Raw genomic sequence first — 15,117 nt, 5'->3', positions numbered from 1 at the left:
AATTCGTGTTTTATGCCATGCTTGGCAGAGGCAATCAAATGCCCCATTTTCAGCCCCAAAGTCAGCCTTACGCCATGTTTTTAGCCCAAAAGTCAGCTAAAAACAAGCAATCACAGCTGCCCCCTTATTCACCCAATCGCAGCTGCCCTATTCACCACCCATGCTGGAGTCAATCAAATTCCCCAACACGCCTCCTGCAAAATTTAAGTTAATATTGAAGTCATGTTCCCACTCTTCTCAATAAATCACAAGTCACCAATCTCAACATATACTCCTTCAAAGAGCTCAAGTTCAGCCAAGAACATCGTCTAGCCCATTCTCCTTTCCAACAAGCAAGTAGGATCAAATATTCACTGAAATTTCTCACAAGGTAATCACCTGCTATTCTCTGCTTACCTCTGTTCATACATCGTGCATCAAGCTTCAAACTTGTCCAAATCATGTACAAATTCGATATATACACAACAACACATTCAAACTTTTGAAAAATGACATTCATATTATATATATGCATACATATTCTGTGCATACACGCAAGTGTTTATATCAAAGTGTCAAATGAGAGAAAAGTCAGAGTCTTGAGCTTGTTTGCTTTTAAATCGGGGCTGAGATGGTGGTGAGCGGCGACGGCGGGGCGAAGCTACTGCCGTCGGCTGCCGAGTCAAGTCAGGGAAGGAGCGTTTGGCTGTGAGCCGGCAGACGGCTGTAGTGGCGTGAAGCAGCTGCTGTCAGTCTGGCCGAGTAAGTGGGAGAGAGAGAGAGAGCTTGAGGGCTGGGAATCGGCGGTGATGGCTGAATTAGGCAGGGGAAGAGGGCGGCGGCCGTGGCATCGCTGCGGTTGCCGGAGGTGAGGGCGGCGCGGCTTATAGCTGTCGTTCGCCGGAGTTCCAGAAGGAAGGCGGCCGGAATTGCGCGAAGGGGAGGGAGATGAGGCGGCGAGGCGTGGAGCCACTGACCGCGCCCTCCGGATTTGTTAACAGAGGGAGGTGCGGCGGCAGTCCGTTTCTTCTGCTGCTGCCCGACCGAAGATGGAGAAGGAGAGAGAGAGTTGGGGGCTAGGACGCCGGTGGTGGTGGCGTGAAGCCGCTGCCGTCGTCCGCTACATTTTCAGAAGGAGGCAACGGCGGATCTATGTGAGCCGAGAGAGAGCGGGTTTCTGTTTGAGTGAGAAGAGGGGTGATAGCCGGCGGCCTTGGTGCCGTCGACCTGAGGAGGGAGATCCGAGCGTCGTCAGCGGCCGTCGCTGTTGCTCCGGCAAGCTTTGGCGGCGGCGTGAGATGAGGGAGAGATGAGCTGTGTGTGTGTGTGCGTGTGTTTCTTTGAAGAGAGAGAAAGAGATCTGAAATTTTGAGGGAGAAGAGAGAGGGATAAGAAACGTAGAGAGAGAGATAAATGGGCTTAAATTTGGGCCTCCACTTTGGGCCAAAGTTTTAAAACAAACTAAAATTGGGCTTTTGTATGGGCCGATTTTATTGGTTTTATTTTCTGTTGGGCCGAAAATATAGAAGGAAAGTGAATGGGCTTAAGTCAGTTTGAGCTTGAGTTTTGGGGCTATTTTTGTTGGGCTCGTTTAAATGATTTTAATTAGTCTGGACTGATTTTTTTTATAAACTGGGCTGCGTTTTATTTAATTGTTCGGGCTCTGAATTATTTTATTGAGCCAATAAATTTATTAGATTTCACACTTTATAATTAGTTTAATTAATTTATTTCAAAGACTAGTTTTCATAATAATATTAAATTATTATTATTATGTGCATATTTTAAGTAATTTCTTATTATATGCCAAGCATGACATGAAATTGCATTATATTTTTGCAATAAGAGTATTTAAGATTTAATTGGTTTTATTTATAATTCCAATTATTAAAGAAAGATGAGTAAGAATATTGTTGGTGTTCTTAACTCAAGAGAAATGATTTCAATTATTTATTCATTAAATTTTGAAAACCGACTAAGTGAATCATAGAATGTTAAGCACTACACCATGACTTAAGATTAGATTCAAGGAGACCTATTAAGAATAGAATTTCTTGTAGGCTTTGTGACCAGGGGGACTAGCGCTGCTTTCCCAAGACAGGTTTTTATGTGTATGATCTTCAGGCTTTGCCTATCCAGGTGGGCATTACTTTTACTATACGTATATAGAGATCCCCTGCGTGTCGTAGGCCTCTTATACGAATGAATGCATGAGATGATTTAACTGTTAATTTCAGTTTTATGTATCTATCAAACGAGTTTAATTCTACCTTTGAGCAAGTTATTTCATGACAAAATCTTTGAGTTAAAGTTATTTCAAGTATTGTCTTGCCATAAAATGTTTCAATTTTAGTATGATATCTATCTGCTTTGGCTTTGCCAATGATGCAATCGAATTCGGGTCCTGAGCAGTTGATAGCTATCCTGCCAGGGCTAGTGTACACCAGTGACCGTGAGTCATCTAGCGGGTTGGCCGGTCAAGTGACCGTGAGAGGTGGCCACCTCTCCGGCACAAAGTTCCAGATATGATAGATTACAAGAGAACTTAGTCTGCAGACGAACTTTAAGAATCACAAATGAATTTAGTAAGCTTGGGCCTTTTTAGCGAAAAACTCCCTTGCTGTACTGTTTATGATGGCATGACAAATTTACAGTTTTGAAGCATGTATTTTTATACCTAGGCATACGTGCCCACTGAGTGCTTTTGTACTCAGCCCTGCATATGTTTTCTAAATGTGCAGGTTGAGCTGATGTGATGATGGTGCTGCAATGAGCGGAGTCTCCAGGGTTGTTAATAAATAATTAACCTGTCTAGAATATGTCTTCATACATATGTCTAGCTACTTTCCGCTGCAAGATGTTGTTGATGTTATAGTATGTTATGTCATACTTTGAGTCTTAAGAGAATGGTTTCATATGATGTATAACTTGATTAATGATATTAATTAAGTTTTATGCTGTCTTTCATAGACTATTTTCAATTGAGTATTAATGAATAAAAATGACGAGTTTTATTAAGATGAGTAAGTTTTACGGCTATAAATGACGCCCCTTTTCTTCCCCTTCTTCTTTAACCCCATCCCTAGTCGTAGATCACTCGGCTTAACTATCCTTAGTTAGGGCGGGCTGTGACAACTTAAGATCTTCATGTTAAATTTCAAATGATATACCTGACCGAGCTTAGACTCTTCACTACTAAATTTATGCCAATGAATGTCGGTTGTCAGAAGCATGAAACAAAACTTGTGATCCAAAGGGGCATAGCTCGACTTTCTATCCTATTTCGGCTTTTAACAAGGTTTTTCCCTTGTTTATTTCTATGAATTATTCACACCTCGATTATATGTATTCCTTCAAGAATTGGGGTGTGACATGAAGGGAGCAAATTTTTTTTTTTATGCATTAAATTTAATAGCGAATGCATTAATTTGTATAGCAGATGCAGTAATTTTATTGGTTCTTATGTTCTCACGATAATTGTGGTTCTTGATCACTAATTTCTTAGCAACAAATACCGCAACTAACACGGTGCAATTGTAGCAAATAATCAGTAACCGAGTATCGTATCCACAGGGACTGATAAACGAAATTACTCTAAGTAATCCTAATATTTCCTATAACAATATTCAGACAACCAAAAATATGAAGGAGAATAAAAACTAAACTCATGACAAAACAAATAAAATAAAAAAACAGATAAATAAAACGACTGATCCTAGGGATATAAATTCATTAATCAAATTCACATAATCAACCTATTAATCCTAATTACCAGTTTAATCCAGTTATGATGAGAGATCACTTAATTAATCAATTACTCTCGCTAGAGCAGCAACGATCGTAGATTAGTAAATTCTCTATCTCCGCTAGGTCTCAAGAAAATCTACTAACTCCCAATAGCTCCTAAGAATAGCTCCCTATGATCCACCTATCTCAAGATAAAACAATTTAAGCACAAAACAATCATCCAACACTCAATTTTCTATAAAATTAACATCATAAGAACATTAAAAACCATGGAAACATGAGTGTTATCAACTCCCCCAAACTTAAGTCATTATTCGTCCTCGAAAAATGAGAAGAACACAATCAATAACACGAATGGGTAAGAAATCTAGCTCATCGATGCCTCCGAAAGATAAAGAATAATAGAATTCTCAAATCCTCAATAATTAAGCACAAAATTCACCAATAAACACAACCTATAGCAAAATCAACCTTGACATTCCAAACAATTGAATCTCACAAGGTATGTGTATCACTCAACTCTCAATTTGATGGAATAGAACGGTATGCTCTCATCGAATTCAATGCAATGCAGATCTCTTACCATAGGCTTGCCAATCGTCTACAATCTCCATCGCTAAAAGTGTGCCAGACTGGACTATGATCAAAAAGGTCTTTTTCTTCGGGTTATAATGTAGGGACATTGGTTAAGGTAGGGAAATATAGGCTAAGTGACTCAAATAGATCAAGAACACCAACCTTATGACTTCACTAATCAAGCATGAAATAAATTCCATCTTCCACCCAACTATATCACCATAATCAACACAACTCAAGGGATTTAATCATCACAAAACAGAACTAAACACTCTTTTATGCTCTCCATTTATTTCCAACACACAAAGTCGATTTTCAAACAAATATCTCAATATACACTCGACTTTATACTTTTTTTCTCTTTCTTTTTCTTTTTTTTTCTTTTTTTTCTCAACAATTTTTTTTTTCTTTTCTTTTCACAACTTTTCTAGAGCTTATAAGAGTAAATAGTAACACAAAATCATCCCTTCTTTTTCATGACCCATTATGAACATTCACCACACAGAGATCCCCATATACTACATCACCCCCTATCATCCGGCTAAAGAATAAAAGCTAAATAGGCTCAAAGTGGATAACAAAGGATAATTTTTTTTTTCAAGGACAGTGTTTGGGAAAATAATGTGGCTAACAAAAGATGGCCTAAAATCATCTCCTAATCCTGGGCACAACAGCAACCTCGACATAGAAACCATGGCAAGTTCTAGAAGATCACCACATGCATGACAAAACTCACAACAAAGAATAAACTGTGTATGATAAACAATTATGGCTCAAAATCTCACAGATTTATTCAACGTCTAAAAGTCAAGGTCAAAATCACTCTAGAATTATGCAAATTAGTTCTAATTATGCTCAAATCATCAAAGAAAATCAAATTCCATTTTTTTTTCCACAGAAATCATCATTGACATCTTACCAGAAATCTCATGGAGCAATAATTAACTCAAAAACAAAACAAACACACACCACCAACCAAGCAGGATAAAGCAATAAAGCCAACAAAAAAATAAAAATAAAAGTGATACACATATCTACTCTCACCCCCTCCCCCAAACTTATTACAGAACATAAGTTCGAAAATAAGTTTGGATGGATGATGATACGTGTGTCACTACTCACAGAAAAATATGCTCCATGGTGGTAGTATGAACAAGGCGCGAGTTCCCGCATCTTCCAAGCTCAACACTGCACTAAAACCCCAAAACGAAGAAAACAAAGAAAACAAAAAAAAACCAAACGAAACAAAAACTAAACAAAAACGGTTGGGTTACCTCCCAACAAGTGCTTAAGTTAACGTCTAGAGCTCGACGATGCCTCATGGCTCATCCTATCCCCACACGGTGGAAAACAAAGAGAGGCATCAAAAGAAGATAAACCTCTAAATCCCATAACACCTCTAAAAATGTATGCCAACCAATCACACAAGCAACGATAAAGCTATCAGGATCATTCTGCTTCAAAGATATCTCCATGAACTTGGTCATTTTTTCATCAGTACGTGACTTGGCCAAGCAGCAGGGGAATGAAGCAGCAAGCTTGTAGTTGGACCTGGGAGGAGCAGGAATAGAAACATGCTCTATAGCAGCAGAAATATGAGGGATGCTAAAATTCTCCTTTGGAGTAGGGGGCTCATCAACCGCTATTTTCTCAATCTCCTCATCTTTCTCCTCGGCATCCTGCAGCTTTGAAAAAGACTGATGTTGTGCACGCCTGTCCGATTCTTCGAGCAGTCTTTCTAGATCTTCCACTATACGCCTATACTCTGAGGGACACATCAGTCAAACTTATTAAAATGCATTTATTAAGAAAAAGAAAAGAAAAACCTAAGAAAAAACCCTTGAAAGCACAAGAAAAGCAGACTAAGGGTCGGGCCTCATTAAAACCTTTTTACGGAAAACCCGGTGGGAAAAACCGTAAAAAGGAAAAAGAGTACCCGTCTAACAGACGGAAAGGAAAAGAGGAAGAAGAGCAGAAGAGAGAGTTTCGGGAACTCCGGCCTTACCATCGCCCCCAAACAATCTCGGCTCAAACCCCAACAAAAAACAGACCAAAAGAACACTACTGCAAAAGGAAAAGCAGTCAGCCACCGCCGGCCACCAAACCCATGCAAGCAAAGCACCGAAAAACAAAAACCGAAGAAGAAGAAACCAGCCACCGTCATTCATCCAACCATGCAAACTACGACAGCAACAGCAGAAGTCCAGCGCCTCCCAACCCTCAAGGAGAAAGCCCAGAGCTCGCAGAACACAACAAACCCACTCCACCCAGCAAAGCAGCCCGTCAAACCCAAAAACCGAGCCGCACACCATGTGTTTGAAGAAACACCAAACCTACCCAGCATCAAGATTTTATCCGAACTCGACTATGCGTCGACATATCTAAAGCCACGTCTTTCTTGATGGCGTCAATAGCATATGGCCACCATCCCTCCTCTCTATCATGATTCGCCATAGCATCCGCCGCGGTATTCCCTTCACGATAGATATGAGATATCTGCAAACGACAATCAAGGAGGAGAAGAAGCGTGCGATTCCACGCAGCCTTGAAGCGCCACGGAACGTCCTGAGAGCGGGAATTAAGAAGATTAATAACGTAAAAAGAATCCGCCTCAATCCAAAGCCAACGCCATCCTCTAAAATGAGCAATATTCACCGCATGAATCACAGCAAGCAGCTCGGCCTCGAACGCAAAACCCGTACCCCCTTTGAAGTGGAAACACCCACGCACCCAACCCCAGTTATCCCGGAAAACGCCACCAGCAGCAATGCTTCCCGGAGCTCCCAAAGCTGAACCGTCCGTGTTAACTTTCATCCACTGTCCTGCCGGCGGCCACCAATGAACTTCAATCATAGTGGGAGGCGGCGCCGCCCTCGTAGAAACCCCAATTCTGCGAAGCACGATATAATCAGCCCAAGAGTTGTTAGAGCAGCCCAGCTTAGGAAAGTTAGCATCCAACTCTTTAAACATCACTTGCAAAAAACTAACAATAGTTTTAGGATGGAAGGAAGCATCATTGAAAGTCATTTGATTACGGCAATCCCAGACTTTCCACAACAGATTAATAAGCCCCGCTTTCCAGAAGGAACGAACTTGGGGGCTGAAATCGCCATTCCAGGCAGCAACCAGGACACTATGAATATCCAAGCAGAGAGAGAGCTCCTCTTTGCCAAACCAGGCCAAGAAAACGGACCATACCGAGCGTAGAGCATTACAGCTCCAAAACAAGTGATCAATGGTCTCCATATCTAAACCGCACAAGATGCAACGGTTTGGGCCAAGAATGCCGCGTCTCATGAGATTGTCCAGCGTGGGCAACTTTTTATGAATAATACGCCAACAGGTCAAAGAGCGACGTTCTGGAATAAACTTTTCCCAAATCCATTTTCCCCACACCACCTTCGGGAAAATACGATTTTGAGACTCATAAGCAAGAGAAGCAGTCACATTCCCACAAACCGAGGGTTTCCAGAAACGAGCATCCTTCTCATCCCCAATCGGAAGAAGCAAAATATCCACCACAATGTCCGGGTAATTGATAATAAAATCCGCAGTGAAGTGCCAAATTCCCTCATAAAAGTAATCACTCACCGCTTGATCGAGGAAATCTATCATAAAGCTCGGAATATGAAGCCGCTCCATCAACTTATAACCCAACCAGTCATCACGCCAGAAATAAGTATGCTCACCAGTGCCCACATAAGAGTAAGAATCATCAACCAGATTATTCACAAGGCCCCGAATACCAGTCCAGACGGGAGAGGAAGCCAAATAAATTTTAGCATATCTAAAAGTAGTCAAATACCGCGTGCAAAGAATCGCAGGAGCAAACTCCTTACCCTGAATAATTCTCCAAGCCATCTTCATTAAGAAACTTTTGTTCATAGCAGTGAACGATCTGATCCCTAAGCCACCATCTGCACGCGGAGCGCAGACTCGGGACCAGCTGACCGGACAAGAAGGCTTTTTATCCACATTACCCGTCCAAATGAAGTTCCGACACTTCTTGTCCAAGCTGTGAATCAGAGACTTTGGCCAGCGATAAACCATCATAGAATGAGTGACAGAACTCTGAATAACCGAGCGGACCAAGCAGATTCTACCAGCCATAGAGAGCTGCAAACCCTTCCAATTCGAAAATTTGTTGACAATTCTGTCATGTATGCCCATAAAATAAGAAGCCCGAATACGACCATGAAAGATCGGAACTCCCAGATAATTGACCGGCAAGGATCCCACAGCAAAGCTCAAATTCCGAATCACCCCATTTTTCATAACATGAGACACTCCCGACCCAAAGAAAACGTGAGATTTCTCCGGATTACAAATCTGACCAGAAAGCTCCCCGTAAAGGTCCAGGATTTCTTTAATTTTTCGCACATTCCTGACAGACGCTTTGCAGAAAATCAAAATATCATCAGCGTAGAGAAGATGAGTGGGAAAGTGAACCGATCGACTGAAATCCATGGGGATGAGATGTCGAGACCGAACACAATTCAAGAAAAGATGACTCAACACATCTTCCGCGAGACCAAAGAGAATCGGTGAAAGAGGGTCTCCCTGCCTGACCCCTCTGGAACAAGCAAAATAGCCGCTCAGCTGCCCATTAAAGAGGATGGATAACCTAGCAGAACTGAAAATAACAGAAATCCAACGAATAAAGTTCTCATGAAAACCGTTAACCCGAAGGACTTGAAAAATAAAATCCCAACTCATCGTATCAAAAGCTTTGCGAATATCAATCTTGCAAGCCATATTTGAACGCCTCCCCGTACGATTCAAACAGTTAAACCCCTCCGAACCAAGCATGATACAGTCGTGTATCGATCTTCCTTCAATGAAACCAAATTGGTTCGGAGTGACCCCGGCAGCCGCCACCCCCACTTAATCTAGTGGCCAAGATCTTCGAGATGATCTTAAAGAAGAAATTAGACAGAACTATAGGACGTAGATCAGCCACAGTCTCAACATTATCCTTTTTAGGAATCAGGATTAACGTACTAGAGTTACAACCCGCTGGCAAATAGGAAAAGCGAAAAAAAGCTTGAACAGCCGCCACAACATCCGCACGAATTATGGACCAGCAATTCTGAAAGAAACGCCCAGAAAAACATCAGTCAAACATCAGGAGCCATGAAATAAAAAAAGAAAATAAAGAAAAGCCTGAAAGAATGCCTGAGTCCTATCAGGAATATTAAAGTAAATTCTACACAGTCCCCGGCAACGGCGCCAAAAAGTTGATCACTAATTTCTTAGCAACAAATACCGCAACTAACACGGTGCAATTGTAGCAAATAATCAGTAACCAAGTATCGTATCCACAGGGACTGATAAACGAAATTACTCTAAGTAATCCTAATATTTCCTATAGCAATATTCAGACAACCAAAAATATGAAGGAGAATAAAAACTAAACTCAAGACAAAACAAATAAAATCAAATAAAAAACAGATAAATAAAACGACTGATCCTAGGGATATAAATTCATTAATCAAATTCACATAATCAACCTATTAATGCTAATTACCAGTTTAATCCAGTTATGATGAGAGATCACTTAATTAATCAATTACTCTCGCTAGAGCAACAACGATCGTAGATTAGTAAATTCTCTATCTCCGCTAGGTCTCAAGAAAATCTACTAACTCCCAATAGCTCCTAAGAATAGCTCCCTATGATCCACCTATCTCCGCTAGGTCTCAAGGTTAAAATCATATCATACATTCCTGAATCCGCTAAACAGTTATCTCTGCTAGGTCTCAAACCAAATAGCTAAACATGCAAACTATTGATCAGATAATTCACAAGAAATTAAGCACCAGGAATTATGAATCATAAACTGGACGGCAAAAAGGTATTAACAAATTAATCACATAAATTCAATCAACTATTTACAAACCCTAAAATCAGATAAAGAACTAGCTAGACATCATAAAATAAAATAAAAGCATAAATAAAATAAAGCAATTGAAATAAATAAAATAGATAAAACCCGAAAGAATGTTGAATGACAGCTTGAATCTTGTAGGAAAATAAAGCTAATCTATGAAAACAATAAAAGTCTAAGTCTAAAACTGAAAAGATGGAGAAAAGAGGTAAAGAGATGTAAAAAGATGTGTCTAATAGGTCAGGGAAAGGACCTATATATAGGCACAGGAGATAAATACAGTGTAGAACTCGAAAATACTGATAAAATCCGAAAATCCCGAAAATTCCCGAAAATTCGGAAATTCCCGTCGGGCACTATTCACTGCTGCGCGCGACTTTCTTGTTCTGGCCATATCTTTCTCGTCCGAACTCGGATTTGCGAACCGTTTGCGCCTACGAACTCGTATCAAGACGAACTACAACTTTAATTAAGATCAATAGTCCAAATTCGAACTTCATATTTCTGTAAAATTCATCAAAGTACGAGCAAGTAACATATTTCACAATATAAAGCAATTTAAGCACAAAACAATCATCAAACACTCAATTTTCTATAAAATTAACATCATAAGAACATTAAAAACCATGGAAACATGAGTGTTATCAGTTCTCACTATAACCGCACCCTATATATATATATATATATATATATATATATAGGGTGTGGTTCTAGAGAGAACTACATTATTTGTGAGAACGGGAGAACCATCAAATCTAATGCATTCACTGTAAAAATTAATGCATTCGCTGTTAAAATTAATGCACTCAAAAAAATAAAAAAAATTGCTCCCTTCAGGATTCGAACCCAGGATCTGCATTCATCCAACAAGATGATGTATCCACCGTAGATCTTGATGATCGAATGGCTGAAAATGGTTCTCCGTTCTTTTTTTATTTATGGTTCTTTCCTGAACCTCTCCCTATATATATATATATATATATATATATATAGTACCCTACCGCAGATTTGGTGGGATAATTAGAACTGTCCGATCTTGAGATCGACGCACAAGATTTGGTCTTTATTCTTTATCTAAGGGAGTGGTCTCCATTGAACTCTCTCTCATATATATATATATATATATATATATATATATATATATATATATATATATATATAGTAGCCCTATATATGAGTGCAATAATCAGGAGAATTTTTATTTACTATAAATGCACTTGAAACTAAAATAAGTATTTCTTCTTTCTGTAAAGTTACTTTTAATTAGGGGTGTAATCGAATCGACACGAATCGAATAGTGGTGTGTTCAAGTTTGATTTGTTTAGTATTGAATCGAATCTCAAATTTTATTTGTAGAATACTTTGAGGCTCACGAACTTAATCGAGCATACACGAACTTTCTAAATTTATATTTATGTTCAAAATATTGATTATTTTTTTTTTGAAAATAACTTATTTCATTCAAAATAATAAATATATTAATTATTTTCTTATAACAAACAAAGTTTATTGAAGATTTAATACAATTATTATTGTTTTCAGTAGACAAATATAAGTTGTACCTACTAATAATTTATACTCCCTCCGTCCGCCAAGATTATGTAAAAATTACTATATTTGGCGTCCGCCAAGATTATGTCACTTTCCTTTTATGGCAATGGTCCCACCATCCTCTTTAATATTTTATCCTTACTAACACTCTTTATTTACAAAAAACCCACTCAAAATTCAATCTCAACCACACATCTCATCAAGTGGTGGGACCCTTTCTCCACTACATCAAAATCATCACCAATTTTATTAAATCTCGTGCCCAAGCAATTTTACATAATTTTGGCGGACGGAGAGAGTATTTTTCAAGCTGAATAATTTAACGAACGTGTGCACGAGCTACCGAGCCGAATACTACCAAACTCAAGTTTGGTTTGTTTATTTATCAAATTTCTCTAAACGAATTTGAACGAACTTTTTTCGAGTCAAGCTCTGAATAGTTTGTGAGCGGCTTGATTTGTTTACAATTCTACTTTTAATAAGGACCAACGTAACCACTCAATTATCCAATATATTCAATAACTAAATAAATTTTCAATATTCCATCTTTTATATTCCTCGCAAACTCAATTACATCTATTTTCGATGATTTATCAATAATTCATCCAACTATCCAATTATAATATTATATATAATTATGTTTAATTATAATATAATTAGTTGTAATAAAAATAAATTATGAAGTATATTGATATTATATACAGAGAAAATTGATAGGAATGAGAATGAAGATAATTTTATTGTGTGGTGTGGTTGGATCAAGCTTTACTTATACGGTTATACCATATACAGCAACAACCTTTTTCATTCCTCGTCGGCAGGATGCTTTTAATAAGAAAAAAGAAAAATCATTTTACTTCAAGTCGCGGGCATAATGAGACCGACCCCAACCAACATTTTCATCTTTGTCTTTTTATGCTTTTCTAAATTTTTAATTATTTTATTCTTTTTAATTTTTTTTTTTTTTTTTTTTTTTTTTTTTTGATAAGGAAAGTAAATATTATATAACGATAAGGCACCAGTAGTACCAAGAAGATTACAAAATCATCGGGGATTCATCATTCGACATCCACCTATGAAACCCAACTCCATCATTAACAAAACCAAAAATTCTACCCCAACTCCACACTCTAGCTTTGATTTCTCCAAACAAGTTTGCACTCTCCCATCTTTTGTTCTCAAATCTACTCTCATTCCGCATTTTCCAAATAAGCCAAGTAGTACAACACCAAAGAGCCATCAAGAGCTTCTTATTTCTTTTCCGGCCACTCAAACTAGTAAAGAACTGGAAGTGCGAGTGCACGTCATATGGCTGCGCCATGCTAACACCGAGCCATTGAAAGATTGCTTCCCATACCTTTGAGGTCTTTGGACAGTGGATCAACACGTGGTTCGTGGATTCCTGCCGATGAAAACAGGCGTTACATCCCACCTCGACTTCACACAACATCACATTTCTTCTCAAGAGGTTGTCACACGTCGGAATTCTGTTCTTCAAAATTCTCCATGCGGTAAGCTTGACTTTGTTTGGAATAGGGATCTTCCACACCTTCGTACTCGTATCAGTTTCCTCCACCGCCTCCGTAGTCTCGTTTGCTTGATCTTTAATAGCTTCATAAGCGGACTTGGTTGTAAAGCCTCTCCCAGTGTCGCCATTCCATGTCCATCCGTCCTTGTTACCTGCACACAGATTTGTACCAGATTTCCCATTTGATTTTCGCCTTTTGTTGGAGAAGACTACATTTTTCTTTGGATTTAAGGAAAATCTTTGCTCGTAATTCATTTCTCCTGATTGTGTCACTCTCCTCAAGACCAAAGGTGTCATCAATAATGTCCAGCTCCTGAAGTTCATCCTTAAGATCTGTCAAGCCGTGTTCAATATTGCCATAAATCCTCATATTCCACTCTTTCAACGCACTCTTCACCAATTTCAATTTCTCTTTGAACACAAAGCAACTCCATCCTTCAATCTTAGCTTCATCCCAAGATTTCCTTACCAACGCGCAAAAATCTGGGTGGGAGAGCCAAGAATTAAGGAACCTAAAAGGTTTGGGTCCCCAGTTCTTGGTTTTTGTAGTCAGGAAGATTGGACAATGGTCCGACACTGATCTCTGAAGCCCCCTTCCGACTGTGTCCGGCCATTCCTGCATCCATTTCTCGTTGACCATAAATCTGTCTAGTTTGCTCTTGCATCCTCCACCAGGTTGATACCACGTAAACTTTCTTCCCTGTGTTCTGATTTCCAGCAGATTACTTTGCCTAATAAAAGCGTCAAAAGACCTTGCATCTGCTTGATTAAAGACAGCACCTTTCCCCACCCTTTCTCCCGAATCACGCACTGCGTTGAAGTCGCCAAGAAAACACAGGCACGAGTCTTTGTTTTGAAGAGCAATGAGCTGTAATGTATCCCACAAAGATTCCTTTTCGGTGGTTCCCATGGGCGCATACACATTAACAAAACAACAATGCAGGCCTCCTTGTAGCCAAATCCCATTAACAATCACAGCCCCCATCACGTTCCATTTACTAGTTGCCACAAACTTATCCTTGTTCCAGACCGATAGTATTCCACCCGATCTGCCTTCTGACTCCCTCACAGCCCAATCAAAATTACTCATCCCCCACCACTTATCACACATTGGGGAACAGAAAATTTCCATTTTGGTTTCCTGAACAAAACAAAAATCTAAAGCATTTTTCCTAACCAATTCTCCGATATCACTCTGTTTAATGGAACTCCCCAAGCCTCTAATGTTGTAAGATAAAATATTCATTAAAAACCTGTTTCAATATCACCCACGACCTTCGGATCTCCTGCCTTCGCTCTTTGCTCCTTCAATTGGTCGATCATGACCGCGTCTTGGTGATTGCTCGACAAACCCAACTTCTTGGCAAAGAGCCATGTTCTTGTGTCTTCATCTATGTCCGAATTCTCCCAATCCGCCTCAGTAGATCGCGAGCCGCTTCCATTCTTGCCCATCTCACCCTCTGATTCAATATCAGCAATGAAATTGCCCCAAACTTGATGCTGATTTTCGGCGGCTTTTGATTTGTTATTTTTCTTCCTCGAACCTCCTCCTCTTCTGTTCGCCGTTCCTTTCTTATAAACAACCCCCTCAGTGAGAGAATCTGGTACCCTCGAGGGATCGCACTCCTCCCCCTCAAGTTCATTTTGAAATTCCTTCTCTTTCTCGTTTCTACTCCCTTCGCTGATCTCTGTATCTCTACTCTCTGGCTCATTTGAAGACGATTTATCAGTCCCTTTGGAGGAAACCATCTGTACTTGGCTCACTTTATCTTTGCCAGAGTAATGTGGGAACGGGCCATTAGTTTCCACCACCTTCGTCTCAAGTTCCGAGACGCCGTTTTTTTGAGTA

General features: G+C 39.5%; 1 long non-coding RNA gene across 1 annotated transcript; it reads left to right on the top strand.

The window, feature by feature from the left end:
* The first annotated feature begins 233 nt into the window (after nt 1–233).
* LOC130995636 (uncharacterized) lies at nt 234–3,179 on the top strand. Its single transcript, XR_009092232.1, has 3 exons — nt 234–370; nt 2,040–2,118; nt 2,721–3,179. It is a non-coding gene; the product is annotated as an uncharacterized LOC130995636 (long non-coding RNA).
* The last annotated feature ends 11,938 nt before the right edge of the window (nt 3,180–15,117 follow it).

Source organism: Salvia miltiorrhiza, chromosome 1 (genome assembly GCF_028751815.1).
Source record: "Salvia miltiorrhiza cultivar Shanhuang (shh) chromosome 1, IMPLAD_Smil_shh, whole genome shotgun sequence".
Lineage (NCBI taxonomy): Eukaryota > Viridiplantae > Streptophyta > Magnoliopsida > Lamiales > Lamiaceae > Salvia > Salvia miltiorrhiza.
This window is presented reverse-complemented; position numbering and strand designations above follow the sequence as displayed.